Here is an 18,071-nt window from a genome sequence, read left to right as displayed (position 1 = left end):
TTGGAGCTTAATTGCACTGTCATATTATACTTGTTTTATATTTAACTTTTCATATTTTTAAAAAATTTGTGTTTCAAGCTATTAAAACTTTCATGTAAAATTCATAAGTGCCTTTCTTTGAGCAGGAGAAAGATTGATCATGATAATCTGTCATTGTTCCTTATCATGGTGGCCTGGTCATGCAGTAGAGAGAAAAAAACACATTTCTGCAAAACTAAAAGCAGAGACGGATGAGCCTTCTGCTGAATGTATTGATTAATACTAAAAATGACTAAACGTCTAATCATCCAAATGAATTATTGAAATGCCACCATACATTTTTATTCCTTGAAACTGAAGATCACAATTATGACTATTCCTAACTTTCTAAAAGCCTTTCCACAATGTAATTTTTTTTAAAAAATGCAACATGGGACAAAAGTCCATGGCACAGAGCAGTCAAACTCCACTACAAGCTTGGAAAAGCAGGAAGAAGGCTTCTGAAGACTTTCCAGTTAATATTTTGGCTGCTTTTACGTAATCCCTGAAATTAGCTTTTATCTTCATGCAGCCCTTAAAACTTGGCAGCGAGCTATAGTGGCAGAGCACAGTGATGGCTTAACGACTGTTCACAATCCTGAAATGCAGATGGGAAGGGGTAAAATATATAATCCCTTTCCAGTGACTGGCTTTCTTTAATCTTCAATCACTATGTCCTTAGGACTCAGTGTGAAATGCACTTCCTACGCTTGCAATATTTATTTGCCACATTCATAGATGGAGAAAGTGGATGGAGTGGGAAGAGAGTAGAAACCACTACCTAATAGTCCTAGGCTCATGTGAAATAATCAAGGTCCCTCAGCATAAAAACTCCTGATCATCTTCTCTCCCCCCATTTCTAAAATTTCACAGACACAGCTGTTACCTAAAGAACTCAAATTTTAGTCTGAACCTGCATTGTGAGGCTCAATCCCAGCCCTTGTAGCAATATGCAAATACTTGCCCAAATGGGCTGCTGATCCATTCTTGTTGCCAAGCAATGGGGAGACTGGCAGAGCTGTGTAAAAAAGATGGGACTGTGAGTTGCAGCTTAGTTGCCATGGCAGTAGGGATGAGCAGTTCCTGGGCGTTTCCTGGAGATGGCATACAGATGGGTAGCCTGCAGAGCCTCCATGTGGCTATCTGAAGTCAAGTAAACGTTGACAGAGGAATCTAGAAAAAGCAAGAACACATTTTGTATTGCATCAGTTTTTTCCCTTGCTGCATAAAGTCACTCTGGAGTCCCTTTGGATTTGTTTTAGCCAGAACGTAAAACAAACCAAAACATTTGAGGTTTTTTTGCTGCTAAATCACTGCTGATCTGAAATTATTCATCAGAATATCCAGAGCAAAATGGTTCTGAGCTTGAAAGAAAAGAATTTTTTTGGCTTGTGCACATCCTTACATGCTAGTTTATTAAAAGGAGAACACAAAGATATATAAATATCTTTTTATATGTATCTTTATATATGTTTATATAAAGTGGAAGACTTGGACAATTCCTTATGCCACTAATATAAAGAATTTTGCTTTCACAATCACAGGCTGGGCAGTTTTCCCTTGCCCAGGACTTTATAGTATCCTGAAAAGATAGTTTAACACAAGTTCAACAGAGATACAATATATTAAGTTCCCTATTATACCTAGCCTAAAATAATTCAAATAATATTTACTAATAATTCTTTCCAAAGGGCTGTAAGTAATCATTTGTGCTATATGAATCAGGCTTTCTGTAGAACTAAACCAGTACTACAACTCTAATTAAACATGTATAAAATATGTAAAATCTACAAAAACAAAACAAAACCATAGCACATTCATGCAAGTATGAATTGATCTTATGTATTATGTATTCATGATCAAATTTCATAGGAAACATTTACCAATAAAAAGGCTATTGCATATAACTTCTCAGTATAATCCTATTGATACATCAGAGTAAGGAAGTTGCTCTGATGTATCAATAGTAAAGGTAAAGGTTTCCCTTGACGTAAAGTCCAGTCGTGTCCGACTCTAGGGGGCGGTGCTCATCTCCGTTTCTAAGCCTTAGAGCCGGCGTCCGTAGACACTTCCGGGTCATGTGGCCAGCATGACGACACGGAACGCCGTTACCTTCCTGCCGAAGCGGTACCTATTGATCTACTCACATTTGCATGTTTTCGAACTGCTAGGTGAGCAGGAGCTGGGACTAGCAACGGGAGCTCACCCCGCTGCGTGGTTTCGAACCGCCGACCTTCCGATCGGCAGCTCAGCGGTTTAACCCGCAGCGCCACCACGTCCCCTGATGTATCAATAGGATATATCAAATACATCTGAATCAAATACAGGTTAGCATATTGGGGGCTACATGACAGCTAGAAATCTAATCAGATCCCCAAATGCGCTAAGATATCTCTTCTTGGCAGAGTTCTCAATACACTTCCATTCCATGTAGGTTATATCCATGTACAAAGCCTAGTATCCTCATTTTCCACTACAGGTAGTCCTCAACTTACGACCACAATAAGGTAAAGGTAAAGGTTTCCCTTGACATTAAGTCCAGTCGTGTCCGACTCTAGGGGGCGGTGCTCATCTCTGTTTCAAAGCCGAAGAGCCGGTGTTTGTCCGTAGACACTTCCGTGGTCATGTGGCCGGCATGACTAAACGGAACGCTGTTACCTGCCTGCCGAAGCGGTACCTATTAATCTACTCACATTTGCATGTTTTCGAACTGCTAGGGACCAGAAAATTTGTTAAGTGGTGTGGTCATTAAATGAGACATGTGATTTCACTGGATTTTACAACCTTTTTTGCCACTATCATTAGGTGAATCACGCGGTTCCCCACTGATTTTGCTTGTTGGGACCTGGCTGGGAAGGTCACAAATGGTGATCACGTGACCCCGGGACACTGCAACCATCAAATATGTGCCGGTTGCCAAGCGCCCAAATTTTTATCATGTGACCGCGGGTACATAGCAACGATCGTTAAGTGCGAGGACTGGCCACAGGTGACTTTTTTCAGTGCCGTCGTAACTTCAAATGGTCACTAAGTGAATGGATTTAAGTCAAGGACTACCTGTAATGGAAGCTAGTTGAAAGCTTCACTATTGCACAGTAAAAAGGCAGATGATATCTGCATTAAACTGTAGCACTGTCAGCCCTTTCCTCTCCACCAGTTGCTTCAAAAATACCTTCGAACATAGGCAAAAACGTTCTTTCCAAATACGTTTTTTCCCCTTCTGATTACAAGGACTCCTTCCACAACTTACAGGCTGGAAAGAAGATCTGCATAGTTTAGGCCTGCAGGCTAGTCTGATGCCATTAATTAAAATGTTTGTATATAATCCAATATCTCCAAATGGATAATGCATCTGACCCACTTTTTTCAGTATACTTAGGGCAAAGGCAAATATTTTAGTCTGTATTTCCCACTGAACAACAACTCACATTTTCTCAGTTAAGATACCAAATCTTACTTAACCTAAGTCCTTGCTAGAGGAAAATAAGGTTCTAGAGCACTCCAAACACATTAATACACTACTCTGGCAATTTTTTTATCTGACTAAAATGCTACTTGTGAAATTCTGTGGTTCTGCATCCTTATAGACAGGGTGATGTGGTCTTAACACTATTAAATTGGTTATGAAAATTAAAAATGCTCCAGAATTACCAGTAGCCTGTTTTGGAAAAAGGCAACTTAAAAGAGTCACTTCTACAGTACTCAGATATTGGGGGAGATGGATGGTGGTAAAATTTGAAAAATAAATGAATAAATAAATATTGTGTATCAGTGTGATCCACTGATACTTTGTTCCAGAAAATAGCATTATTATCTAATTTTATAACCAATACCATTTGACTGTGATACAAGACTTGCAATCACAGCCAACAGTATCTGAACTTTCTCTTCGAGAAGCAAAGCACATCAAAACAATGAAATGTGTTATGATACTGCGCTAGTCTCGTTGAATACAATTTTTACATCTCCCCTCCCTTGGGAAGAAGGCAACGTAGCAGACACAACCGTAGTAGCATGGAGGGCAAATTTAGAACTAAGACAGGTTTACTCAGGCCTGCTCTAAACCTTAAAATATTTGGAATGAATTACAGCACAAGGATAAAAACACAAAAACGTAACACGTTCAAAAATAATGTAGGGGGGAAAAAGCAAATGACACTTACTAAGCCGGTGCCATCTGGCTCACTTTCTGGAATACTTCAATCTTGTCTGCTCACTAACAAGCATTCAGAGCTTATTTAGGTGGTCTGTGGAGCAGTAATACTTGTTATTCTTCAAATAGTAATATCTCATAGCAACCTGTCCAAAATGGTTAGAAAGGAAGCACACATTTATTTTCTGCATCTATATTAACCACTCCCTGAATAGCTAGCAAATCAGAACTTAAAGCTGTAACAAACAAGAATAAAAAAAACAAAAAACCTTTTAAAAAAGTAGAATACAGAAATAATGCACTATATTCATTTTTTTAAAAAAAATGAAAAATGTCATCTTGGAATACATGATCACAACTTAAGTTCCATTTCCTGGCTGAAACTGATTATTTGAATGTGATCCAATCTTCTTTCTGGGTGAGTTTTGGAACTGTTATGTTTAGCCTAGTAGATGATCTGAGCCATAAAGGTATGAGAATAGTATTATCCTGAAATTCTTGAACCATGGTATTGCAGTATTAGTGGTCAGGGTGGGCACACATCATAACATTAATGCATCATCTTACTGCATTATTTATTTATAAGATGGTGAGTTTGGATAAGGGCAGTGGACTAGAAAACCAGAAGACTGAGTTCTAGTTCTATCATAGGCATAAAACCCTCAGGCCAGTCACTCATTTAGCCCACTTCCAAAAATGTTGCCAAGAAAACTGCAGGAGCTTGTCCCATGTAGATGCCAGGACTGACTCAAAAGCCATTTTTTATTTATGCACATTATCTTTAGTGCTTCCATTCCTGACCTCAGAAGGTGCTGCTAGGCGGCTTCCATTTTATGGCACATCTGCTGGCTTGCAGGGGTATATCGAGAACCTATTTCATTTCTATGGTTTGTAACATCATTAAACCAAAGGCCCCATAAGGCTTCTAAATGAAGCACCATCACTTTGCACATGCAGCACTCTCTCTCATTTCTACTGCTTAGAGAAGCAGTGGAAGTAATACAACAATCTCAGGAATAAATACAAGAATGGATGAGGTCAATCAGATAAGATAAATGTAGTAATCGTCTGGGTATCAGGTTACATTCCCCAATGAAGAAGAGGTTAGTATGTATTTTCTTCTGGGGTGGTGGTGGAGAGAAAGTCTTCTGGAAATAACTTTTTCTCTGGATGACAGGTCACCTTACCAGGTTGTGTGATTTCACATGCCACCATCTTCCTGGAATCAGATTTTGCTTCAGTTACCCACAGTGCTTTTGAATATCTAACTTCAGTTGGTCCAAAATGCAGCACACAAATTTCCACCTAACTTCTGTAGGCCAGAATATAACTCTTATTTCTTTTAGTTTCATTGTCCACACATTCCAAATATTGGGATTGATGTCCGATTCTTAGGAAAACAATGAGTAAACAGAAATCAGTTACTATTCTCCAAGCATGACAGTACAATATAGCAACTATCTAGTTGTAAGTCTAGTCTCAATCGTTTTAACTACAGCTCCCATTCTCACTGAGAAACTGCCAAGTAAATCACTATGGATTGTATACTAAAGTACAGCACAGATTTGAGTCATTTGAACTGTTATGAGAGAATTACTTTAGTAACACATAGCTTAACCATGCTTTATAATGCTATATAATGCACCTATTAAAGCCCTTACAACTATCCTGCGGAACCTGTGGTCTTTTTTTCATGCACAAGTGATATAATGGGCTCCAATGTGCTACAGACAACATTCTTGCTACCTGCCACATTCCTGCCTCATCTGACTTAATTAAAAAAATAAATAAAAGGGAAGCTGGTATCCTGCAGAACACTAGCTTCTAACATAATTTCTATTTCCAAGGATACCTTATCAAAAATAAAAACAGGGTGGGTGGGTGGGTGGGTGGGTGGCTAAAGCCTTGAGCTTTATTTCAACATGCCCTATCTGAACAGGAAAAAGAAAGGAGTAAGCAGAGTTTACAGTTGTGTTAGTTCATAGTTGACTGAACCATGGTTTACTCAACTAAACCATCTGCCCACATTTGCACAATAGATTAAACCATAAACAAGCCACACGACCAATTAAGCCATAAACTAGCTAACTACTCACTAAACTAGCTCATTATGCAAACCTAATCTGTATACATATTGGGTTTTTAATACAATGTGTGTGACCTTTGAAAACTAGGTATTTAGTTGTATTTGCCAGAAAAAAAAAATGATTTAATTTTGAGCTCAACTGCACTTATTTCTGGGACAAATTTCTTTTTGCCTTCTCACTTTGCTTCCGTGAAAAAACTGATTTGTGGCTGGCCATGAGCTGGGGGTGGCGACAACCGACAGGAAGCTCTGGCGTGGGCTGGTCCATGAACTCACGAAGAGTCGGAAGCGACTGAATGAATAAACAACAAAATGCCCAGCATAGAGAGCACCTGTTCTGCCAACAGGTAAACATCACTAAGAGTTCACACAGTCCCTAGCCCGGATGACTTCCAGGGACTTTGATAACAGATGGGAAATACCATGTCAGGTTGTCACTGGCTGCTCAAGAAACTGCATGCTTGCTTTCTTTGGACAAAAGGAAAGGAAGTTCTTAAGCAAAATAAAATTTTAACAGTCTAGGAAGTCACTTTGTGGGTGCTTAATACTCCCCTCCCCACTGATTTATAGAGTGACCGAAAGTGTTTCCTTATTATTTGTCAAAGTTAATGCCTCCAGCTTTACCACATCCGACAGGATATTTTCTCTGTTTGCCTAAGGGAAACATAAAATATTACTACCAAAACACAATTCACTGTAAAGTATACACAATTTAAGTAACAGACCAGCTTAACTAGGTAGTGAATTTACTGCTTCTCTTTCTTTTCCCGCAGATTTTCATGCCCACATCCTTTATCTCTTACTGCATTTAGGAAGACTAGCTATTTTTCTCAACTTTAAGTTACTCAAATATAACTTTAACTTACCTTTAAAATGAGAGGATCTGAGAGTATAGTAAAAGGGGTAAGTATATGTTTTTGTGTAATCTTGCTTTATGGTGAGATGAACCATCTTAAAATTAGGCTCATATTCCTTTTGGTAAAAGCAGTACTACCACCTCTACTCTGACACTAGGAAATCATTGTACATAAACTACATCCAAGCTTACCCCTGTGTTGCCCAAGCACATCCCATATGTGAGACATTGGTGGTGAAGATACCTTTGAGAAATTTATTTTTTGTAAATGTAACTAGAATTGTAAGGAATTCTTCTCTACTGATTAAGGGTGACATCTAAGCCCCTCAACATAACCATTTTGAAAGGGTTAGGACTGCTCTACAGTGTGACCAACACAAAGATAGAACACTGCTAACCCTTTCAAGGTCACAATCCAGTCAAAATTTAGGTAAACTGAAGCCCTTCATAGCACCAGGCCAGGATATTCAAGGGGCTGACTATCTCCAATTATCTCTGCTTGGCCAGTAAAATCAGTGAGGGTTGCCTTGCACTGGGCCCCATTTATTAAGCCAGTGTTTCTCAACCTTGGCAACTTTAAGATGTGTGGACTTCAAATCCCAGAATTCCCCAGCCAGCCATGGCAGAATTTTTATTGCCGAGAGTAGTTCATAGGTCGTACCCCAAGCCTATGATGGCCTCAATTCTGTTGGTGTTTATAAAGGCCTGGCTCTCCTCTGGCGCACTGAGCCAGGATATTATGTCAGCCATCAGTGTCTTTGGTGTATTCTGTCAATTATTGTACCCAATGATACATTTATTTGTGGCTTTTTTCCTAGGATGCAATCCATAGGACTACTTTTGTACATGTTCAGTCTGAATCAAATCCCATCACTACTTCCTTGCAAATTCTTGGGAGTTGTATTTTTATTGTGACATATAGTGAATATACAGCTCATATGGTTTTAATTATTCTGTCATGTCCTGTGCCTCACCTCACAGTGATGGCTAAGGGTGGCATTCTGCTTTGAATGTTTTGAAACCTCCAAAATATAGAGCCAGTTTGGCCTAGTGGTTAAGGTAACGGGCTAGAAACCAGGAGACTGAGAGTTCTAGTCCCGCCTGAGGCATGAAAGCTGGCTGGGTGACCTTGGGCCAGTCCCTCTCTCTCAGCCCAACTCACCTCACAGGGTTGTTGTTGTGGGGCAAATAGGAGGAAGAAGGAGTATTAGGTATGTTCACCACCTTGAGTTATTTAAAAAGTCCCCCTTTTGTGGGGAGATGGACAGTAATAGAAATGTGAATAAATAAATAAATGTGAATAATAAATAAATTTATAAAAATAATAAAGGCAGGATAGAAAATAGATAAATGATTTAGCAGAGTAATTCGTTCTAATTCTGATTTCTTATTTCCCATATACTGATTATGTGTTAGTCCTACAGAGCAACTGTGTGTAATTTATCCAGAGTCAAACTAATGAGGATTGTTGCTTTCAAAAGCTTGTTTCCAGGCAGAGCTACGCACAGCACTAATTCATGGAGCCAAAAGCAGGCCAAAAGCAGCAGCACTGAAACACATAGAGGTAATTTTTCCCACCTTGGTTATTCTTTCATTGGGTATACAATGCAGCTGAAGCTGTTTCAGAGACCATATAGTGGATGCAATTTTGAATTCTGTGAACATCGCCTGCTTATAGCCCACTTTATATTCGCTTTCTCTGCATAATAATGAGTTTGAATATAAGCAGCTTTGTGATGTTACAAGCTCTAAAACAGGGTTTGTGCAAGTAACAATAATACCTCCCTTTGGCTGAAGAAAATAGCAGATCTTACGTAAGACTTGAACTTAGTGAGCTGTCCAAGCTTGCCTTCACATACTTAATGATTTCAGTGATGGAAAGGTAACATGTGCTACCAGATGGAAGAGCAACACAAGCCTACCCTGAAAGCTTTAGACCTATGAACTACTCTCAGCAATAAAATATATATATTATAATCTTACTATGCAGCTGAGAACATCTGGTTATAGCCCCAGTTCCCAAGGGAGAAAACTTCCTACTGATCAAAAAAGGCACATCAGCTCATCACTTCACCTGGCCCTCACTATAATGGCACTTACAAATGTTTTTGAGTTTAATCCACCCTTCACTTTGAAGGAAAGAGTGGACTGAGTTGGGAGATGAATAAATAGCATTCTACTCCCTCCCTGAATGAAAAAGAAGACAGGAAGGGCTCTTCAGTTGGTTCACAAAACTGTTATTGCAAACTGCCTTGTATGTTTGTATAACAAACATGCAGAGTTGATAGTGTTTTGTATTAACACAGCCTGCCTTTTCAACCACTGAAGGGAGCTATAGTGAGAATCCAGTAACCCTGGGATATTGCGCCGCTGCCGCTAACAATCGTTGGATTGCAGGAGGATATAAATGCAATCATTGTATCAAACAAATAAGACAGACCACCACTTTTTCTATGGTGTTGCAGGCACTAGGGAGACCCCGGAAACACTCGCACTCTTTCAGCCCAGCCCAGCCCAGCCCAGCCCAGCCCACCTCACAGGGTAATTTTTGCGGAGAACATGGGAGGCAGGAGTATTGCGTATGCCGCCTCGAGTTGCGCAAAGTAAAGGTGGGATAATAAATAAGTGCAAAATAATAACTATGTGCACCGCCTTGAGCTCCTGAAGGAGGAGTATCGAGGTAAGAAATGAGAGAGCCGGTGGGGGGCAAGGGTGGGACTGAAAGAGGGGAGACCCGGGTTCTCGTCCATTGGGGTACCAGGACTCCCCAAACCCTAGGCCACAAAACCTCCCTCCCCACGCCTTCGGGCCCGCCGCAGCGTCACGGAAGCCCCCGATCGCTGCCGCCCATCGGAAGCCCGGCACAACCCCAAAGCCCTTCTAGCCCTGCTTTACCTCTGTTCTTGTCGGCTCCGACGGGAAAGGGGAAGAATCACCTCGCGCGAGATTTCCAGCGAGGGGCGTCTCCGTCCCGCGAAATCTCGCCCCGCTCGGCTCCGAGCACGTGCGGCGGAGGGAGCGAGCGCGAGCTCCGGATGGCCGTTAGGGGCGTGGCGCGCTAGTTACCGCGTGAAGGACGGACCTTCGTGCGTTCCCTCCAAAAAAACATCACCGGAGAGGAAATATTTTCCGAGTCCTTCTCAACCTCAGCAACTTTTAAGATGCGTGGATTCCAACTCCAGAACTCCCCATGAGGAATTCTAGGAATTGAAGTCCAGGCATCTTACAGTTGCTGAGGTTGAGAAACACTGCTCAGCTTGATGCTCCGAGAGGAGCTTCAAGCCCCATCATCTCCAGCCAGTGGAGAGGCAGTGGTAGAGGAGTGCTGGGCTGACCAACCAATTTAAATCTTGTTCTCTGTAGGCATCATCCTTATGTTTACAGTGTGGGAGAGGGGTCCATATGTTGCCTGTAAACTCAGGCACCCCGAGTTTGGCGTGGAGCTGAAGACCTATTCCCTGAATTTGGGAGAGAAACAACCTTTGCAAAGGTGGCTTTCTGCCTACCTGAAAACAGGAATCACACAGCAATTCAGGCAAAAGCAAAAAGTGTTTTTTAAGGGGGGGTGAAGACCTTTTATAGGGTGCAGAAACAAATGATACACACATTCAGTACATGTGATACGTCATAAAATAAGTAAACAATGAAAGACACTGATTACATGTGAGAATTGAACAACAGAAAACACGGATTCCAGATAACATTCCACGAGTTACATTAGTCCCTTTCCCAGCGGGGTTTGTATCTTTTAAAACTTGCAAGTGTATTCAAGGACTTCCAGCATACGCTCCCTATTGTATAGTTGCTGAAAAGGCAAGTTCTCACATACCAGAAGAAATGGCCTTGTCCCAGAAGAAAAAATGTTTTCCTAAAGTTAGAAAAGAGGCCTAGACTGCCATGTTAGAAATGCCAATATCACCTTTCCTTAAAAGCTAATAATGAAGCCTAACAATTCCAGGTAACACATAGTCACCCATCCTCTGTCAGAAATAATCTCTAGATTATTTCCGTTCCTCAACCTCAGCAACTTTAAGTTGCGTAGATGTCAGCTCCCAGAATTCCCTATGTTCACTGGGTCTAATGGTATGTAGGAATGACCTTGGGAGATAAAGAAGAGATGCTGCCTAGGGAATGATTAGATAAAAAGGGTGGGGGAGACTGCAGCTGCATAATGGGGCACTGAAAAACTCAGAAAGGCTCCTCCCTAATTTACCAGGCTATTGCTAAACAATTGCTGTTTTTCAGTTCAATTTACCTCACAAGGTCGTGGGAATAAAATTACTGTAGGAATAAGACCTATGTTAATCACTTTGTACTGGCATATAATCTTAATTGTATTTAATTAAAAAAAAAGACAATTCCCAAAGGGAAGATTAGACAAAAAAAAAAAATCTGCTTTGATTACACGTTTCTCAGGTAATCTAAGATAACCTTCCCGCAATAAATTATTTAGAGTAAAAGTCATCTTTTTCAGTTAAATAGTCATCTATGACTAGCCTCTGTTAAAGTAAACAGCTGTGGAGATCAGGGCTGCAACTAGGAGGGACAAGCGGGGCATGTGCCCTGGGCGCCGTGCTGGGGGGAGTGCCAAAATGAGCAGGGGGGGCACCAAAATGAGCACTGGGGGGGGGCACCAAAATGGCTGCAGAATCCATGTTTGCCCTGGGTGACACAGACCCTAGCTGAGGGCCTGGTGGAGATGACAATAGGGGAACTCTGCATCATCAGCCTAGCAATATTGGCTTTTTCTGTGTATCACTGAATTTGCTATTTTTCTACCACCGCAAAAGGAGAGCCTGGCGAGATTGGGTTTTTGTAACTTTAATTGTGTGTGTTGCCCAGAGTCACATATGCGAGATGTGTGGCTATAAATAAAACTAACCTGGTATTCTGGAGCCCTGAGTGGCCAACTAGATGCACCAGAGAAGCTCACAAGCCTGCACTTTCATCATTGCACCTCTATGTATTTAAGGCCAACAGCAGTCCTACAATTCAGAAAGCAGCAAAGATCCATCAGAATGAATAGCCATTAATAATCTGATCTTCCATAAACCCACCCAGCCTCCTCTTTAAAATCCGGCTGCAATTCCTATGGCAGTTTAAACTAAATTCCAGTTTAATTAACTGCGTAAAAAAGTATTTCCTTTTATTGGCCCTGAATCTCTTGCCTTCTTGGTCACCACCATCATCTAGTTGCTGATTACAACTCTGTTCTTTTCCCATTTCACTCAATAGCAGGACTAGCACATCTGGCCTGAGAAATGGCAACCAAAAAAGTGGTTTTTTTGTTGCCATCTACTGGTCTTCTGGATTTTTGCAGGGCAGCTAGGTAAGCCCTACTTCCTAGAGCATTGTTTCTCAATCTCAGCAACTTTAAGATACATGGACTTCAACTTCCAGAATTCCCCAGCAACAGCCTTCCCAGGTAGACCAGACAGGAAATACGACCAAATGAGTGAATTCTGCTCTATTATAAGGCTACATTAACAGAATCTTGCAAATCTGAAAGTACAAATCTCTCCCCATCTTTTTACAGCCTGTAAAAAGCCTGTGAATTCACTCATTTGGTTTACAGCCTGTGAATTCACTCATTTGGTTTAAATTGTAATTTAAAAAAAATATTACTATTACTGCATTTTGACATGTAAACTGCTGCATGATATTGTTTTAAAAATCATTTTTCTTGCATTAAAATACTACTTCTTAGTAAAAATTAATATTGTACATAATAAATGTCATTGTAGGCTGGGTAGCAAATTCTATTGGATTTAGTGTGCCTTACTTCTAGATAAGTGTAGGTGGGATTTCATTTTTAAATTACATGTTTTACTAAATCCAAGTATGACTTATTATTTTTTTGCTACTTCATACGCGCCCAAATACATGTCTCACTATTTTTTCAAAAGATGCTAAAAGCTCAGTCTCAAAAAGTGAAAAGTGTAAATATTTGTGCTGTCAGACAAGAGATTGCAATGTAAATCATCTCCATGATCAGTCAAAAGCTAAGCTAATATAATAAAAAGTTATTGAGTTATTTAGAATCATTAGATATTTTTGTTCTTCAATCAGAATCCAAATTAAGAAGGTTATTACTTCATATTTCTACCTTCTTGCCCCAAAACTCAAGGCAGAATATTTCCACTTTAATATCTGCAATGCAAAAGAACAAATATAAGATAGGCTGACTTGTCCTGAGATAGAACTAATTGCCCAAGGACACCAAGAACACTTAACAAGTTGAGGGATGATTTGAATCTGAGTTGTGTAGTGTTTACCTATTAACATCTGTACTTTGAATTCAGAAGCTCAGAGGCAGTCAGTGATCTGTGCTTTTAGGATGTGTAAATATGATTCCATATACTTTCTACTTAACACCTGTGAGGGTGCATTCTGTATCAGCTGCAGCTTCTGGACTGTTTTAAAGATTAGCCTGACATAGAGTGCATTGTAGTAATCCACTAGTAAACTTATTAAGGTATGTATAATTGAAGCCAGACTCTCCTGGTCTATGAAAGTCTAGTAGAATGGCCAAAGTGGAGTAAATGCCCTCTCACAACTGAGCCATGTGTCTGTTTAATGGCAGTTGTGAATGGAGGAGGATGACGAAACCATGGATTCTTTCTTTCAGGTTCTTTATGAAGACCAACCTATTGAGGCTACACTATCTCATCCACTCTTGCATTTCAAAGGATCAACAGGAGTTTGATTCAGTAAGCATGAAAGCAATAGTCTTCCCCTTATGTTCAAAAAGCATTTGATGATATATTATAATATATACGGTATGTATGTTTGTATGTGTATACACACACACACACACACACAAAGACTCATGTGGTGCAGAGTGGTAAGTGGCAGTATTGCAGCCGAAACTCTCCCCATGACCCAAGTTCGATCCCAGAGGAAGCTGGATTCTCGAGTAGCCGGCTGAGGTCAACTCAGCCTTCCATCCTTCCGAGGTCGCTTGCTGGGGAAGGTGACGACTGGGGAAGGCAATGGCAAACCACCCCGCTATAGTCTGCCAGGAAAATGTTGTGAAAGCACCCCCCCCAAAGGGTCAGACATGACTCAATGCTTGCGCGGGGGACCTTTCACCTTTTCATATATATGAAACACACACACACACACACACATATACACAGACACACACACACACAAGTATATATATTTAATTTTATTGTAAACTGCCCAGAGTCACTCTTAGTGAGATGGGCAGTGACAAAATATGAACAATAAATAAATAAATACTTTAAATGTGTTGATTCCAACTGCCTAGCACAGCCGATAGTCATGTTTCAGACTCCTGGGGTGAAATGTCTAGCACTGAGATGCACAACTTCTGTTCACACATGACGCTTAGCCATTTGTTATGTTTGGCTTAGTGTTCTGTATGAGTGCAATTGTTGGAATTTGCACTTTGTGCCCAGGTAAGGTCTGGTCAGTATTTTTTCAGTGAACAAACTAGGCTCAACAGACCAGAGCATACTGCAGAGATGATCCATCCACCTGAACCATATACCATATGGAACCATATAGCATGGGCAGGAGCAAGCCTTCAGAAAAGATGTTGGGGGTGGGGTGGGATGGAGACACATCTGGGAGGAAATCTCCAGAGCTCCTTCACTAAGGACTACAGAAAGAGAGTGAGAGAGATTTCTGCTTTTATCTGATTTAGAACACTGGGGGCAATAACTTGACCTCCCAACTCTCACAGCAGTTTTGTCAGATTTATGTACATATCTAGTGAGCAGTTGTCCTCATACTATGGAATGAAACAACTTAAAGGTGAAGAACAAAGGGTTTAAAAATTCCTTTATGCCTCCCTGCCTGCCTGCCTGCCTCTCAACCTCAGTTCTGGCATTCCCATTGGAAAGGATGTCAGGGATTAGACTTTGGAAAACCATTGAGATGCTAATTCAAGCTTGGTAGCAGAGATGATAAAGGTGGCTCAGGAGCACAGGGTGATGTAAAGTGAAACTCTCCCACTCTGGCCCTGGTGTGCTCATGCTTCTAATTCAGATGTAAAACAGGTATAAGCTTCAGCATAAGAACTATTTTATAGGAAAGAAACAGCAGGCAAAGAAAAATGGTTAACCTATCAAGAGTTGTTAGAACAAGAACATGGAGATTATAAGATGAAATCAAGAGAACAAGTGGCTGCAGAGTGATTTAGTTTTCAATGGTTTTCATATGCACAGCTAAGAGCTGTGCACATATGCACAGCTAATTCAAGGTAGATAATGGGGCATTTGGAGTTGAACAACAAAAGACAAAATTTGAAGTTGAATTATGTACAAATGATGGACATGTAATTGCCAAAATGTATAAACTCTTGCTGAAATTTGAAATGGAGGACAAACACATGAAAGAATGTATGATAAAATGGGCTAAGAATTTTGGACATAACATATTGTTGGAAAAGTGGGAAAACATGGTTGAAAGGATTGAAATTCACATTATGTTATAACTTAAAAGAGAATTTCTATAAAATGATGTATCATTGGTATATGACTCCAGAAAAATTAGCCAGAATGTATAAGGGTACTTCAAATTTATGTTGGAAATGTGGACAACACGAAGGGTCATTTTATCACGTCTGGTGTAAAAAAGCCAGAAAATTTTGGGTTCCAATACATACACCGATACAAAGAATTTTAAAGACTAAGATTCAACTGAAACTGGTTGGAATTAATAGACAGATAACTAGAAAAAAGCCATGGAAGAGCATTTTTATATTTGATCAGTGTTGGAAGACTACTGTGTGCACAAAAATGGAAAGACTGATATACCCATAATGGAGGAATGGTTGGTGAATATGATTGAACTAAAAGAGTCACGTTTATGTGAGATGGGTGGCTATATAAATATGATAAATAAATAAATAAAAACTAGCAGAGATGGCAAAATTAACTTGTTTGCTTAGAGAAAGATCAACTATTACATTTGTTAGTGATTGGAAATCTCTTATGGACTTTTTGCTGAAAAAAGAAAAACTTGTGATTTATGGGTTTAATGATTAGAAAGGGTAGCTTATGGAAGAAGGAAATTATGGTGCATCCTTAGAGAGGGTAAAATATAAATGCATTTATAACCGCTGTCAAAAAGATTGGAAGCTATTCTTTATTTTCTTTGTGACTTGTCTAATACTTGTATTGCTTTTATTTTGTTAACAATTTCTTCGATAAAAATTATATTAAAAAAACTAAAACAGGCATAAACCATCATTAACATTATTGATATAAACAGTATATTTTCTTCTTTATTCTGACACCCTAACTACAGCTTGAAGGTGTGTAAAATCCGTTACACTTTGCTATCCTTTATCTTGGAGGCAAAGTCAGCCAATCTGTTCTGGGTAGGATAGGCAGCATATTTATATTAGCACAATATTCCTGAGTTTCTTTCATGTCCATCATCTCCCTATGTTTGAAATCAACTTTTCTCCAGAATGCCAGCCAGGGAAAGGAGAACAGAGTGAACCTCCACATGTTGATTTTTGAGAGTAGGGAGGTGGGTATTTTGCTCAGTTTGTTATTAACCTTCTTCTGAAATAGCTAAGTGGAGAATCTTTGCATTTAGATTTTTACATTTATTTTCCAAGCTGGCAACTTCCAGATGCCTGGACTTCATCTCTCAGAATTCCTCAGCATGCCTTTCGCTGAAAATTCTGGGAGATGATATCTAGACCTCTGGAAATTGTCCAGCTTGGAAAACACTGCTTTATATGTAACAGCCATTCTTTTCCTCATTGCAATGTTACTTATGTGCCAGTTCCTCTATAGTTGTCACCTCCAGTCGCACCCCATTCCTCTAGTTGCTCAGCAGCTAATGATATTTAGTCTTCTGCTTTACAGAAAGTAGTTGTTGGAACAATCATGGCAGATCCTGCTCCTTCCTTTCTGGGGCCATTTCTGCCCTGCCTGGTATCTTCTCATCTTTTTGACAATTTAATTTGGAAGATGTCTAAATGGGGTGTAGAGGGGTGAGGCAGACAAACTGGCCTAAAGAAGCCCACACAGAATACAGAAATCAAACCTTCCTAATTTCTGCTGGAATGCCTTGCTTCCCTCTGTGGGCTGATGACTTACTGAAGGGAAACAGCAGTAATTAAGCCAGAAGAGAAAACCAGTAACAAAGAGCACCTTCAACAGTCAAGGCAACATTATTTGGCAGTGATTACTGGGAACACATCTAAGAGAGGGCCTTTCTCCCCTTGCTCCTAACCACGGTCCCAAAATGCCCTGGCTGCATCTCTTCTAATTTTTTTTTGGTCATGTCCCTCTGAAGTTGCCTTTATCTTGTCCTCAGCCCATGACTGAGACAGGCGTATGTTGTCCTTAACTGTACTGATATTAACATAAGATATTCTTAGTAGCCTCAGAGCGTGTCAAATCAGTGAAGCTTTGTCACCTTGGCTCATATCCTGAAGGAAGCAAAGAGACTGCTGGGGCTTGAAATTGAGACAATCCAGATAGCAGCATAGGGATTAGCAATGAGGAAGGCAAATTTCATGCCACTACAGCTTTCTGCTGCCTTAAGGAGGGGTAGATATGAACCACTTCAGCTCAGAAGCCCTGTTAAAATTTAATTCCAAATGCTATTTCAGTTTCCCCATTGCCTCCTATTTCTGGGGCCATGGACTTCAATGAACTAAAACAATGGAGAAATATTACATTGGAATAGGAGACAGGGGCAAGAAAAAGAGGAGAGGGCTTATATTCATAAGCAACCCCCAGACCCTTTGGAGTCTTAAAAGACCCTGAAATGATCAGATGGATCGATATTTTTAATTCAAGACAGTAAACTGAATCAGTATTTTGGGTTTCCCACAGATCTCCTGGGCTGTTGATTTCATCTGACATAAAACATTGGATGAAAAAAAGGACATTGACCTAGGCTATTGCAAGAAGAAAGCTAGAGGTGTGTGCTTAAGTGAATATTCTGTCCTGGAGTCTTTTGAA

At 40.2% G+C, this 18,071-nt stretch overlaps 1 protein-coding gene and 1 long non-coding RNA gene across 3 annotated transcripts in view; one reads left to right on the top strand and one right to left on the bottom strand.

Moving 5' to 3' along the window:
* The window catches only part of TUBB1 (tubulin beta 1 class VI), a 481,315-nt gene that overhangs the window by 177,587 nt on the left and 285,657 nt on the right, over positions 1-18,071 (top strand). The window lies entirely within an intron of this gene.
* Positions 18-10,078, bottom strand: LOC134492848 (uncharacterized). Of its 2 annotated transcripts, none has more exons than XR_010067527.1 (4): positions 10,009-10,078; positions 6,818-6,911; positions 4,182-4,317; positions 18-1,191 (listed from the first exon to the last, which is right to left on the bottom strand). It is a non-coding gene; the product is annotated as an uncharacterized LOC134492848 (long non-coding RNA). The 2 variants fall into 2 exon arrangements; XR_010067528.1 differs by having other exon boundaries at positions 6,882-6,911; positions 10,009-10,027.

Source organism: Candoia aspera, chromosome 3 (assembly GCF_035149785.1).
Source record: "Candoia aspera isolate rCanAsp1 chromosome 3, rCanAsp1.hap2, whole genome shotgun sequence".
Lineage (NCBI taxonomy): Eukaryota > Metazoa > Chordata > Lepidosauria > Squamata > Boidae > Candoia > Candoia aspera.
This window is presented reverse-complemented; position numbering and strand designations above follow the sequence as displayed.